General features: G+C 32.5%; 1 pseudogene; it reads right to left on the bottom strand.

Annotated features, from left to right (window-relative positions):
* Window positions 1–2,326: 2,326 nt before the first annotated feature.
* Window positions 2,327–6,123, bottom strand: LOC113001217 (protein FATTY ACID EXPORT 3, chloroplastic-like; annotated as a pseudogene).
* Between the last annotated feature and the right edge of the window lie 9,355 nt (window positions 6,124–15,478).

Here is a 15,478-nt window from a genome sequence, read left to right as displayed (position 1 = left end):
AACGGATTGATGCCACTTATTATGGTTAGCGTGCTGTTGAATCCATATTTCATGTTCTGCTTCATTGGCCCAAAGCTAACAGAATTTGGAATATGCTTCACTTGGATGTTTCCCAGAATCAGAATGAAGATTTACTAACTTGGTTGCGGAGACACATCAAGGTTGACTATGGCACTATCTTCGCAGTCACTTGTTGGCAGATTTTCCAAGACAAAGTTCTCTCAGATTGGTCCATCATTCACCTCCATGACTTTATCCGGTAGACTCTTCAGAATTCTACTAGACCTTGCAATTTCGTGCCGCTGCATGCCTAACAGATTTAAATATTTGTAAATTGTACGTAATGATTTTTTACTGCCAAAAATTGGTTTTAAAATTAAATTTTATAGTTTTTACAGGTAAAAACTGTCACAAATTGCAAACCTCACACACCGCCACACCTCTCCCTCCTTCGTTCTTGTGATGTACTAAAGGACAAGAACAAAAACTATCCATAAAACATGCACATGTTATTCTGAATTCTTTCTTGCTTCTTATTAATAAAAGTAGATGCCAAAAACAGAAAAAGAAAAAAGCCAAAGAAAGTATCCTTATGGTGATTTTTTTTTTTATCTTTATGATTTGTCCTAAATTAAGTTAGCACAACTATCACATGTATCTAAACCTACTATACTATGTAGTCAATAGGACGGCTATGATTATAATTATGTTTGATAAAACTAGTTAAAAGTTGAAAAGCTAGATAATAATTAAAAAATTAACTTATTAAATTAAAAGTGTTCGATAAAAACTAATTTTTGAAGTAGTTTAAAAATATAGAATAACAAAAAATAATAATACCATAATTTATTTTAAAAAAAGTAACAAGAAAATTAATAAATATATTTAAGATAAAAATAGAAAAAAATATAAAAAATTAAAAGATAGAAATTAACATTTTACAAAAGATGTTTAAAAAAATACTAGAATCTAATAAAAAAAAACTTATTTACTGAATAATCAAATGAATTTTTCAGCTAATAAAAAAAATTAGAATCTAACTAAAATTTCTTATTCAATATAACTATGAATTATGTGACGCGATTGCAAAACTTGAAGCATGACCCTTAAGGATCTCATGTAGCGGGAAAAGTAGATACGATTTCTAAAGTATACTATAAATCACATACTGTAATACTTATAAGATCTGAAAATCAAATGTAAAATATATGCGGGTTTTTTTTATATAGATTTTTTGTTTTTGTGATTTCTTATTAATCAGGACCATTGTTGTCGAGGAAGGTGGCACGTGCTGTCGAATCCCCCATCGTCTTTACCAAGGACAAAGTCTCTTCTTCTTCCTCTTCTGCATCCCCACCTACTTCGACACCGAAACCAGCATCGGTGGCGGAATCTCAATAAAAAAGGTTGTGATGCCTGTCATGACAACAATTGTTTCATCTGATCAACCTCAGAGGGGGGGGGGGGGGGGGGTTGAGGTTTTTTTCACAATTTGTAGCAGTTTTAAATCACAAAAAATACTTTAAATTTTAAGATACAAATTCAAATTTTGACGGTAAAAAACTGTCACAGTTTGCGAGTTGTTTGGCACACACTATAGAAAGGGACTTAAAGAAGCAATTTGCAAAATTCAATAACTGAAAGTAACAAATTTAAATTTGGAGGAATAAAAACAGCATGGACATATTTAAGCATTTAATTCATCTCACGGGTTTCTCTCCCAAGACACCATAATGAGATATCTATTAGTATCCTGAAAAATCACAATAATACATAAATATGGAATTAGATTTAGATTTCCAAGTTAAATTCTTCCATGCATGAAACCATACATTAATGTCATCAAGCCCTTAAACAATTACGTGAAGGAAACAAATAAACATAAAAAAGTAAGAGCCCTTTTGGATAAACTTTTCAACAAGTTTTGATAAATGACAAGAGAAGAAAATAAAATCCCAGACGAAGAATATGCCTAACTTTCTTATATTCCCAATTTTAGAAAACATTGAGAAATGGAAGTAAACCTAAGGATATGAAATTCAAATCACCTAGCATAACATTTCCTTCTTCACGCTACGTATCAAAATCTTAGTTTAGGATATTTTGTTTAAAGAGCACATGAAAAGCTGAATTAATAGCAAGTTATTAAACTGAAAGCCAAATTCCTAATTTCACTCTTTAAGTAATGTAAAAATCATATAGCATTGGATATGAGAACAGGAATGGGATGAATCACATTCCAATTTAATTAGAATTCCAAAGGTCAAACACAAACATAAATTGGCCAAGTTTTGAATTTGTTTTTTTGCAAGAACTGTCTCAACTTTTAAGCTTCGGACCAAAATGTAATTTTCAACAATCTGTGCCTGTAGAACATCATAGGCTCATAGCATGTTTTACCTCATAACCAAGCCATTCCCCAAAAAACGTTGTTATATAAAACCATTCATGTTAACAAGAGTAAGTTTTCAAGAACCTGATCAACGAAGTGAAGTAAGTTACAAGTGGTGACCCCTGAGGAAAGGAAGACAATAACAGAAAACCATTAGAAATGTTAAACTTGATAAATTTTAATACAAAGTACAAATCCAATAATAAATAAAAGACTTAAATATTTTTTAGTTATTGTAATTTAATGTTTTTTTTTATTTTTATCCATGTAAAATTGTTTTTTTAATCTTGACAAATTATGTTTATTTTATTTTTTATTTTTATAGTATTTTAAATAACATTTTTTCGGTTAAAAACAATATCTAAAGAACTAAAAAGGTATTTAAACTTAAATAATTTTGGAAGGACAAAAAAGCAAAAAAAAATTATTATAAAAACTAAAAAGATATTTAAACTTAAATAAAATGATCTAACCTCTGCAGGTAGCAATCTTTATCTCCGGCAAAAACAATATAGTTGCTATTGCTGCAAGTCCAACAAACACACAAAATCATCAAATTTCCAAAAATAGGCTGAATTTGTTTTACATATTAAACCAATAATCGTAAGGCCGCATTGTTACCGGTTTGGCCTTTGAGCATTAAAGAAGAAGGTTGTGTGTCCTTTTTTGTTTGCCCTGAGGCTTGAAACGCTTAGAGCCAAATGGACACCAACTAACACTATCCCAAACCTTAGCGCTGCAATGCTTCCCGTCACCACGAAGGAAACGAATCCCCCGACAGAAAGCACTAAACCTGCAATTGCAAAGAAACATTAATTAAACTAGGCAATGCATTGCTATGGCCATGATATGACCTGGTTGGATAAATTTCTCAAAGGATTTTATTTTATTTTTATTGAACTTCTACAATTTAAATTCTTCTTTTACACACTATATAGAAGCTAGATGACACAAATTGTATTAAAAATTGAAGTGCTGTAATTGAAGATTAAGAACTAAACACCTTAATTAAACACTTATACGTAGGTTGTCTCTATAATTCAAGAAAAAATTGAGTTAAATTATTATCAGTTGTAAGTTGTAATATGTACTAGAAAATTTACTAAAATAAGCTACAATTTTTTTTAGAGATGTTATAAAGAATATGAGAGAGTGTAAGTTTTATATTTTATAATATGATAGATTTGTTGACTTTTATCATAATTATTTTAAAAATCATATTAGTAGTAATTTGTAATGTGTATACTGAAACTATTTTCATAAATTTTCCTAAACATTTGCACAAGTACTTATTTATATGAGTAAATAGCTAATTCATTCAAAAAAATGTGTGATACAATGACAAATGGATAACTAAACAATAAAATATAAATTTAGTATATAAAAGTGTAAAAAATGTTATAAATTAATCCTCTCATTAAATATAGAGATCATTTTATCATCAATTTGTAATTTGTAATGTTTAAAAATTAATTTAATAATAAATTATATTTTTTAAGGATTAATTTGATGATGAGATGTAAAGTTTAAAAATCAAATTGTTATTAAATTATACGTAGAACTAATTTATTAGAATTTTATGTATTTAGGGACTAAATTTGAAAATTTTCTTGTAAAAACCAATTTATCTACGTCTCAGAAATGGATTTAGTTGTTTATAGGTAAAAAAATTTTGAAAAAAAGTAAATAACTCCTTTCAAACTGACCTACTTCATTTTATTTTCTTCTCATCCACGGAAGATATTTGATTTGACTGAAATGGATGTTGATATTACTAGGAGTGGGTAAACGGGCCCAAGTCCATGGACTGGCTTTGCGGGACCTGCGATCCGCGCGGGTTACGGACCAATTTTTTTAAACAGTCCATGGTTATGTCATATTTTTGGGTCCGCCCTGCTTAACCCGCGGACTATGCGGGTTTGGTCCGCGGGTTGCCCGCAGTCCGTATTAGGTTTGATTTGTGTAACCCTGACCCAATTATATTATATTTGATTTTCTCTTTTTTTACTTTAAACTTTTCTTTTAAAATAATAGATAAAGAAATATATATTAGATAAAAATAAAAGATTTAAATTAAAAGATGATAAAGATAAAAAAGATAAGATAAGAAAAATAAAAGATTAATATAAAAAAAAGATAAGTGATAAATAATAAAAATCTTCCTTTTTGATATTTTTTTGATCTTTTAATCTATCTTTTTCATATCTGCAAGTCATAAATAATAAAAATATCAATTCTTATCATTTAAGCCAAAAATAATTGTTAAATATATATTTTTAAAGATATTTCAATATATTTTTATTATAAAAAAGATAAGTGATAAAAAAATCTTCCTTTTTGATATTTTTTCGATCTTTTTCTCTTTTAATCTATCATTTTCATATCTCTCCAAGTCATAAATAATAAAAATATCAATTCTTATCATTTAAGCAAAAAATAATTGTTAAATAAATATTTTTAAATATATTTCAATATATTTTTATTATAAAAAATAGCTCATATCATATTTAGTAGTTATCATTGTAGCATACTAAGAATACTTTTTCTTCTCACAGTTTTTCTCCACCACGTAGTCACGCACACTCGCATGTCATACGACTCTTTCCCTTACAAAGAAGACAAAGCGCGACTAACACTCGCGCAGTCACGCGACACACCACAGCGGCACAGCCTCGGCCCACCACCGCGCCACCACGCAAAGTACATATCTTCTTTCTCTAGAATTTGTTTTTATCCTATTTTTGTTGGGGTTGATTCATTGTTGTTAAACTCTTAAATTCTATGTCTATTTTCTCAATTCTGTCGCAGAGATACTTTTGTTTTCACAAACTTACTACACCCATCACACTTCACTTGTCTATTATTATATGATAACATCATGGGATAAGGGAATGAACCACGAAACTCTTGATCTGCAAGTTATAAACATGATGAATTGAGTTTTTGTATGATTTATTTATTTTATTGATGTAATTGACTAATTATGGAGATTTTATTTACATTTGTATTGAACTTAATTTGATTATATTGTATTTTTATTAAAATTGAAATTCTTTTAAAGCTAGACCCGCAGACCAGACTGTTTGACTCGTGGGGTCCGCGGGGCAGGGGCGGACCAATTTATTTGGTCCGTGTAAGAAGCGGGGGCGGATTGGCCTGGTCCGCTGCCAATGCGGGCTTATGCGGGCGGGCATTACGCGGGGTGGGCCGACCCGCTTACCCACCCCTAGATATTACATACCGTAAGGTTCACCAACGTAGAAATCACGAAATTGAGAAATCTCGCTTGAGTTCGCGATTGGGAGAGACGAATGTTTGAACGACTTCCTTGACCTCAGGCGAATTCTCGACAATTACTGTGAGATATTGTTTGCCTTCATCGCCGATTTCCTTGGCCGCCACCTCAACTCTTCTGTGGCATTCTTCAACACCACTCTCAGCGCTTCTTGAGAAGCTTCTCGAATCTTCGAGGCTTGTTCTCGAAACGTGCCCAGAGCTTGCTTTCATGATTCTTCTTCGGCTCCGGTGCGGTTATCATTGTTGTTTTCAAGTTCGATTCCTCCTTCTACTTTATTCGAAGCTGCGAATGCGAGAAAGGAAGTGGTGGTGGGATGAAGAGAGAAAATGCGAGGAGGTGCGAAAGGAGAGTTAAGATTGCTACGACGGGAGAAGAAACAATGGTGACTCAATTTAGGGTTTAAACGCCACACTGATTCAAACCTCAAATTCATTACACCAAACACAACATACTAAAGCTTTGAATCAGGTGAAAATGAATAGAGTGGAAATAACACAACCAAACCCTGAAACACTGGTGTTGTAGTCAATTGCTTTTACTGTTTCTGATTTTTATTTAGTTTAATTTTTAGATTGAAGAAAGAACATTCTCTTTCAAAACTTGTATGTCATTATTCTCTTTTAACAATTAGTATCAAAGCTCCATTCTAGGGGTCTAATATTGAGTGCATGTGAGAAAAACAATGAGTGTGAGTGAAAAAAGAAACTGCAAATTTTCTCTTAAGTAGAAGGAGTTGAGAAGAATGACAGAAGGTGGTAGTAGCAGTTTTGTGCAACCTGCAATTCCAAGGTTTGGTGGTCATTATGATCATTAGGCAATGTTGATGGAGAATTTTCTCCGCTCCAAAGAATATTGGGATCTCATTGAAAATAGGATATTGGTGGTGGCAGATGGAATAGAGCCTATGGAGGCACAAAGCAAATTGATCGAGGAGCAAAAGTTGAAGGACTTAAAGGTAAAGAATTATCTTTTCCAAGCAATAGATTGTGAAGTCCTTGAAACAATCCTTAAGAGGGACATGAAAATAAATATATGGGATTCAATGAAGCAAAAATTTCAAGGTTCAACCAGTGTCAAAAGGGCTTAACTACTAGCTTTACGTAAAGATTTTGAGATTCTTCAAATGAAGGAAAAAAAGACAGTGAATGCATATTTTTCTCATACTCTAGCCATAGCCAACAAAATGAAGGCTCATGGTGAAAGTATGAGTGAAACAGTCATTACTACAAAGATTTTGAGATCAATGGTCTCAAAATTTGATTATGTGGTATGCTCGGTTGAAGAATCCAACAACTTAAACATGATGACTATTGATGAGTTGCAAAGTAGTCTTCTTGTTCATGAATAGAGGATGAGAAAGTTATGAAGATCTCCCACGAAGACAAAGCAGGTAGAGGTAGAGGTAACGATTCATCCAGAGGAGGTCGAGGCAGAGGAAGGGGAAGACAATCCTTCAATAAAGTTGTTATTGAATGTTTCTAATGTCACAAGTTAGGACACTATCAATATGAGTGTCCTGATTGGGAGAAAAATGCCAATCATGTTGAATTAGAAAAGGAAAATGATGAAGAATTGTTATTAATGTCTTTTGTTGAACTGGAGCAAGCCAAGATGGAAAAAGTGTGGTTCCTTGACTTCGGTTGCAACAATCATATGATTGGAAATAAGGAATGGTTCTCAGAATTGGATGAAAGCTTTAGCCAAACTGTAAAACTTGGCAATAACACTAGAATGGCTGTTGTGGGAAAAGGTATCATTCATATGCAAGTGAATGGATTTACTTAGGAAATTGCAGGTGTCTATTATGTTCTTGAACTTAAGAATAATCTATTGAGCATAGGGCAACTTCAAGAAAAAGGCTTGACTATTTTGATTCAACATGGGAAGTGTAGGGTATATCACCCTGAGAAAGGATTAATTATGCAGACATATATGAGTGGAAATAGAATGTTTTCTTTGTTGGCTACCATGATACCAAAATCTTTTTCATGTTTCCAAATTGTATCAGAAAATGAATCTCATCTTTGGCATTGTCGGTTTGGTCACTTAGGCTACAATGGATTGAGGACACTTTTTGATAAGAAGATGGTAAATGGGCTGCCTTTGGTCAAGATTCCGAAGAAGATATGCATAGAATGATTAATTGGCAAGCAACACAGAGACTCTATGCCAAAGAAGAGTTTATGGAGAGCATCAAATAAGCTACAACTTGTGCATGCAGACATATGCAGGCCTATTAAACCATAATCAAACAACAACAAAAGGTACATCCTAAGTTTTATTGATGATTTCACTCATAAAACTTGGATTTATTTCTTACATGAAAAATCAGAAGCTTTTTCCATGTTTAGAAATTTTAAAGCTCATGTTGAAAAAGAGATTGATGCATATATTGCTTCTTTGAGGACAGATAGAGGTGGTGAATTTACCTTAAATGAGTTTGTAGAATTTTGCAAAGATCAAGGCATTAGTAGACAATTGACTGTAGCCTATACTCTTAAACAAAACGGAGTTGCAAAGAGGAAAAATAGAACGATAATGAACATGGTGCGTTCTATGTTAGCTGAGAAGCATGTTCCTAAAATGTTTTGGCCCGAAGCTGTAAAATGGAGTGTGCATATCCTCAATAGATGTCCTACTGTGCTTGTGTAGAACAAAACCCTAGAAGAGGCATGGAGCGATGTGAAGCCAATGGTTGGTTACTTTCGAGTTTTGGGGTGTGTAGATCATGCACATGTCCTAGACCAGAAGAGAAGAAAATTCGATGACAAAAGCAAGGAGTGTGTTTTCTTGGGAGTAAGTGATGAATCAATGGCATACAGATTATATGATCCAATTTCCAAGAAAATCATCATTAGCAAGGATGTGATTTTTCAAGAAGATGAATACTGGAATTGGGGCAAAGGCAATGAAGAATGCAGATCAGATGTTTTAAAGTGGAACGATGATGATGATGAGAATAACATGGAAAAGGGAATAGAAAACAATGAAGAAGAAGACAACATTGAAGAAGAAGGCAGTGATGTTGATACAAGAAACTCAAGTGAAACTAGTTCTTTTTTTAGTGAATCAACTAAAGATGATTCACCAATTCTGAATGAAGGGAGGGTAAGCGGACCACCGTCTTGGCAATAGACTATGTAACAAATGAAGGTTTGTCAGATGAAGATGGTCTGAATGCTAGGATAATGCTCACTGAAGGTGACCCACTTACATTTAAACAAGCTGTCAAGAGTAAGAAGTGGAGGGATGCAATGATGGCAGAGATTGAATCAATAGAAAAGAACAAGACTTGGGAGCTAACTATTCTACAAAAAGGGGTGAAGCCAATTGGAGTTAAGTGGGTTTTCAAGACCAAACTTAATGAGAATAGAGAGGTAGACAAGTACAAAGCAAGGCTAGTGGCGAAGGGGTATGCACATCAGTATGGAGTTGATTATACTGAAGTTTTTGCTCCAGTTGCCAGACTTGACACCATTTGATTAATATTTTCTTTGGCAGCACAAAACAATTGGGATGTTTTTCAGCTAGATGTAAAGAGTGCATTTCTTCATGGTGAACTCAATGAAGAAATCTTTGTGCAACAACCATTGGGATATGAGAAGAAAGGTGAAGAAGGAAAAGTTTACAAGCTAAGAAAAACATTGTATGGCTTGAAGCAAGCACCAAGGGCGTGGTATAGCAAGATAAAGGCTTACTTTGTTCGAGAAGGCTACGAAAGGTGTTTATGTGAACACACACTGTTCACGTACAAAGTCGAAGGAAGTAGGTAAAATTTCAATAGTAAGTATTTATGTTGATGATTTAATATATACTGGAAATGATAAAAGTATGTATGATGCCGCAACCTACCATTTGGCAGGAGGGCGATGCGAGACTCACGGGTGCGTCTTCCAAGGAAGGAAAATGCACAGAGTCGCCACCAACGTTTATTTGAGGAAAACGTAAGAAAAACCAAAAAGCGGGTCTACGAACTTTAAGAATAAAAAGTTCGGGAGTTGTTTTTACGCACGGGGAAGGTATTAGCACCTCACACGTCCGTCACAAGAGACGACAACCTTTAATCAAATGTGCGAAATCATGACTTTTAACTTATTTTATTTTCCCATTTTTATGTTTTTTATCTTTTGGGGTCGACAAAAGTGATGTTTTTTCTCCTACGTATTCTCAATTGCGATGAGGAACTCAGACCTATGTAGTTCTTTTAAAAAGCAAGAGAAGTTATGCGAGGTGTTGATTTTAGACTTTTAAATGGTTCACTTTAACCGATAAAAGTAAAAAGGACTGTTAAGGCGTTGGACCTTGAAACGGTTTCAAATTACCTTTTTGCGGGAAAAAGCTTGATTTGTGAGTTGATTTTAGCCTTAGTTTCACTTGATTATTTCTCAACTTATTTAAAGAGAACTTTCGAGGTAAATGACCGGTTGAAACTTATTTATTTTTTTATTAACTGAGGTTACAACATGAATGATCAGTCAAATTCATTTTAACATTGATTAAGTGAGCTTACGACTTAAACGATCGGTCGAAACTTGCTTAAAACAAAGAAAAAGAATACCGAAAGTAGAATAATGAAGATGAAGACATACAAAGCAAGAATGGACCCCTAAAGGTGCATAGAATGAATTCAAAGCTTCGAAATTGAAAACTAATCGATCGAAGATCGAAGAACAGATGAAGACCAGCGAAGAACGTTCACGGAATCGATCACGAAAACATCACAGAAGCGTTACGGAAGCGTCTTGGCCTTGATTTTCTCCTTCTTTCTTCTTCTCCTCACTAATTTTAAGTGAAATATGATTTCCAAAGGTGTTGAACCCCTTCCCCTTAGCCTTCCACGCCTTTTTATAGCCAAAATAAAGGAGGAGCTTGTCGCCCGGGCAAGCTCAACTCGCCCAGGCAAGCAGGTGGCTTAAGTCAGAAGTAACATGCTTGCCCAGGCGAGCTGGTTGCTTCATGTTGAAGCTTCCTTATGGGCCTAGATGGGCCCAAGGCTAAAGAACACCCCCTAAATTGATCAGTTCACCCCCATTTTGAGTTTTTGGCTTATTTCCTTCAGAAACATTGCAAAATCTTACAGATCGCACGACAATTGGCTTTAAGCAACTCAACGTGACCAACAAAAATCCGCACGTCGACAAACAATTGTCCGCGCATGAAATTAGGGTATGACATATGATGATTTTAAGAATTCCATGATGTTGGAATTTGACATGACTGATTTGGGGATGATGAGATACTTTCTTGGGATTGAAGTAGTACAAAGTTTAGATGGGATTTTTGTGTGTCAGAGAAAGTGTGCTCATGAAATTTTAGGAAGGTTTGGAATGGATAAAAGCAATTCAGTAAACAATCCTATTGTTGCAGGCACGAAATCGTCAAAGGATGAAGCTGGAACCAAAGTTGATGAAACTTTGTTCAAACAGGTAGTTGGCAGTCTAATGTACTTGACTGCAACTTGACCTGATTTGATGTATGGAGTGAGTCTTATTTGTAGATTCATGTCTTGTCCAACTGAATCTCATAGGCTTGCAGCAAAAAGAATATTAAGGTATTTGAAAGATACAACTGAGCTTGAAATTTTCTACAAAAAAGGTGGTTGCACAAATCTTGTGGCTTACACTGACAGTGATTTTGCTGGTGATTTGGATGATCCCAGGAGCACTTTCGGCTTTGCATTCTTACTTGGTTCTGGAGCAGTTCCATGGTCTTCTAAGAAATAGTCTGTAGTGACATTGTCTAATATTGAGATTGAGTACATAGCTGCTGTGTTTTGTGCTTGTCAGTGTGTTTGGCTAAGAAAGGTTTTAGAGAAACTTGGTCATAAGGAGGAAAAGAGTACTTTGATTCAGTGTGACAACAATTCTACTATACAACTATCAAAGAATTTTGATTTTCACGACAAAAGCAATATAAGGTTTCATTTTCTTAGAGATTTGACCAGAGACAAAGTTGTGGAGTTGAGCTACTGTAATTCTCAAGAACAGGTTGCAGACATAATGACAAAGCCTTTCAAGTTAGAACAATTCTTGAAATTACGGAGTATGCTAGGAATGGTTAATGCGTCAGTGGTAAACTAAATGTTTGTTTTCTTTTTGCATATAGTTCAAGGGAGGGAAAATAATGTTGTAGTCAATTGCTTTTACTGTTTCTGGTTTTTATTTGGTTTATTATTCTGTTATATAGGGATGTGTAAATAGGAGTTAGTTTCTTTTTATCAATTAGTCACCCACATTTATAGGCCATGTACAATGTGGACCAATTATTTGTTTTCTGTTTTATATATATTATAAGGCTAAATGCAGTAGTTTAGTTTTTAGATTGAAGAAAAAGCATTCTCTCTCCTGTATGTCATTGTTCTCTTTTAACAACTGGACCTTTTGATTTTGCATAAATATCCATTTTACTCCTTCAGTGCTGATAAAAAATTTAAAATTTAGTTAACATGTATAAAATGCCACAAATTGATTCAATCATTATACTTAAATTTATGATATCATTTTGCTGATTAAATTATAATGATCAATTTAATAATAAGTTATATTTTTAATGATCAATTTGACATTAAATTATAAAATTTATGAATAAATTTATTATTAAATTATGCATAAGATTAATTTCTCATTTTTTTTTACATCTAAGAATTAAATTTAATTTTTTTAATATTTTTAGGATTAATTTATTCTCGCCTCATACTAACACATTAAAATGGATATTTATCCTTTGAATTTTGAAGGTCAAAATTCTTGTATGTCATGTAGTTATTATTGTATACGTTCTTCTTCTGTAATTGATACAATACAATGCATTATAATTATTATCGTTTAATTAGGATAATATTTTGTTAACAATAAAAATACTATTAGTTTTTAATAAAAATGTTCACAATAAAATTATATAACTTCTTATTTTGTGATAAGAAAATGTTGAGGCACACTTTTTAACACAATTTTAAAATATATTTTATTTATTATTGATTGAATTTTGTTAAAAATTATAAAATTTAGTTAATTGCATATCTTATTTAATAAAACTTTAAACATGATTTATAGTTTTCAATAACTTTATATTTTTTATTGTAATCTATAATAACTATATATAATAAAGGAAGTAGGAATACCTTTCTTTACTCTCGAATTTTTTTTATATCATTTTATCTGATAACTATTCTCTAAACCATCTATTAAAGCTATTATTCTGTTTCATACTTTCATGTTAAATTAACTACATTAATAGTTTAAAATTTATGGATTGATTGTAAAAAAAATTTAAAGTGTCAATGAATCAAAAATCATGTTAAAAAAACTTTTAAGTTGATAATATAAAATAAAATTATTCATTATATCATATTTATACATAAAACTAACTACAAATTTGTTCTTATGATACTAAGTGTAAGTACAAGTCACTTTTCCCATATTGATATAGACAATATACTTAACATTTTCCTAAGAATTATAATAACTATGGCTCCAATCACCATCTTATTTTATTCATTTACAAAATAATAAATAAATATTTAAATATATTTTCCATTCATATATCCCTTTTTCAATTTATTACCTAAGATTTTTTTATTTTTTTATTTTAGTATATGACATTTCTAAATTTTATCTTTTAACATCAGTTATTTGTTTTAATCCGTTAAAAAATGACATATCAAACTAACATAATGTCACATCATTAATTAAGTGATGGTTTAATAAATTAACAGAATTTTACATCATCACTTAAAAAATTTAAACTAACGAACGTAAAAATTTAAAAATATTAAATAGTAAAATAAAACAAAATATTATTTAAGTAATAAACTGAAAAAAATATATATAAAAAAAACATATTTAAACAATAAATAAGTAACCACGTCCATGTACCCTCTGTTTCCTAAAAATTTGAAGTCATGGGAACTAAACTCGTCTATAGAAGACTATTTTGAATTGGCAATGTTGTAAACAAAGCAAGCACACACACGTCGCAACTCGCAACACAAGGAATCCAACATGTCCATTTTTTGCTCCAACAAATCTGATTCTTCTTCTTGTTCTTCTTGTTTAGCAAGAAGCTTCAAAAACTCTGCATGGAGCATGAGTTCTCTCGTGACTGCTCTGCAAGAATCTCCCTCCACCATTTGCAGCCACTCCCATTATTCACACCATGCCACTGAGTTCTCCACTCCAAGAGACCAGGTTCGTACAATTAATCAACATTCCTTCAAGAAAAACTTCTTTTTTGCTTCTTTTTCCAATGAATCTTTCTACTACAATCAACTTTTGTCCTTTATATACTTTGTTATCAATGACATGTTGCACATTCATACGTTTTCTTGGTGCCCTTTTGTTTCTTTCTAGCTATTTCTTTTTCTGGATTCTTGAAAATGTTTGCCAATGTTCCATGTTTTCATGTCATTGATTGACACGAATTTTCTTGATTCAATATGTTTGAATGGTTTGGTTCATTATGTCATCATCGTTAAACAAAAATGATGGACTCACCAATCTATATAACCTATTTGGTTTTTGGAATTCCAGAGTTTTGGCATCGCCACTTCCAAAGTTGACGACTACAACAACAACAATAACTTGTCGACTTGCCTCTCAGATATTGATGAATGGTTGGAACATGCCAATAAGTTCTGCAAATCCTCTATCCATCTTACAGGTTTGTTATGTCATCTCATGTATTGCATGTTTGGATTTTCTATTCATATAATATAGAATCACGTTGAAATACCAACTAACATAATTTTAGTTTAAGTACTTTCTATAGCATGTTTGATTCTACCTTTAAAATCGATGGAATTGAATTAACTAAGTAAATTTTACTATAGATAAAAAAAATTATACTAAGTTTTACAACTAACTTACTTTTAAATACTAAAAAGTCGAGCATTAATTATATTACTTCAAAATTAATTTTGTAAACACTCTCTAAATACTACTCATAATGCCTAATCTGATGATGTTTTGATCAGAATCTGTTCATTCGGGGCAAAATGGAAGCCAAGAAGAAGAAGACTCGAGACTCTCAGCAATATGCAACACCTACCTTGCAGCTCAAGAACATGAACTTCACAACATAACATTACCCTGTGTTAGAGAAGAGAGTCCATTTTTCCAAGGCCAAACCCGCCATGCCTGCACATATAAACCCCCAAAATGTGAAGGCTATGAACACACAAAAATGATGGATGATATCGTAAGGAGGAAACAGGAAGAAGATGAAAGAGATGCACGTAAGAAGGCCAAGCATGTTGAACTTATGCTCAAGTGAGTCATAACAAAGCATAAAACTCTCAATCCTTTACTTTTGTTTGTTTGTTTGTGATTGTGATTGAGACACTAACAAGGCAAATTTTTTTTATGATAATTAATCTGTTAATAGGTTGAGAAGGAAGGAAAACGCTATAAATGATTGGGAATTGCAGCAAACAAGAAAAGCTATGGACAAGATGGATAAAATTCAGGCATGTAAGCTTATTCCATCTAAATGATATTTAAATTTGTATATCGAATATAAGTTATAATAACCTTTGAGAAGATAAAGGAACAAACTACAAAGCACAAGCAATTCAAGCATGTAAGCTTATTCCTTCTATATGGTATTTAAATATGTATATTGAACACAAGTTATATCCTTTGAGAAGTTAGAGGAACAAAGCACAAGCCTCCACTAATTTTGCAAGATCAAACCGGTTACTTTACATTGGACTGTGTACATCAACCCTCAAATGCTGTGAAGGTTAAACATAATGCAAACTTGAACTCTTAGTAAATGGTATAAAGTTGCAA

This window comes from Glycine max, chromosome 3, assembly GCF_000004515.6.
Source record: "Glycine max cultivar Williams 82 chromosome 3, Glycine_max_v4.0, whole genome shotgun sequence".
Classification (NCBI taxonomy): domain Eukaryota; kingdom Viridiplantae; phylum Streptophyta; class Magnoliopsida; order Fabales; family Fabaceae; genus Glycine; species Glycine max.
Note: the sequence above shows the minus strand (reverse complement) of the source record. Positions and strands in the feature narration are given on the sequence as shown.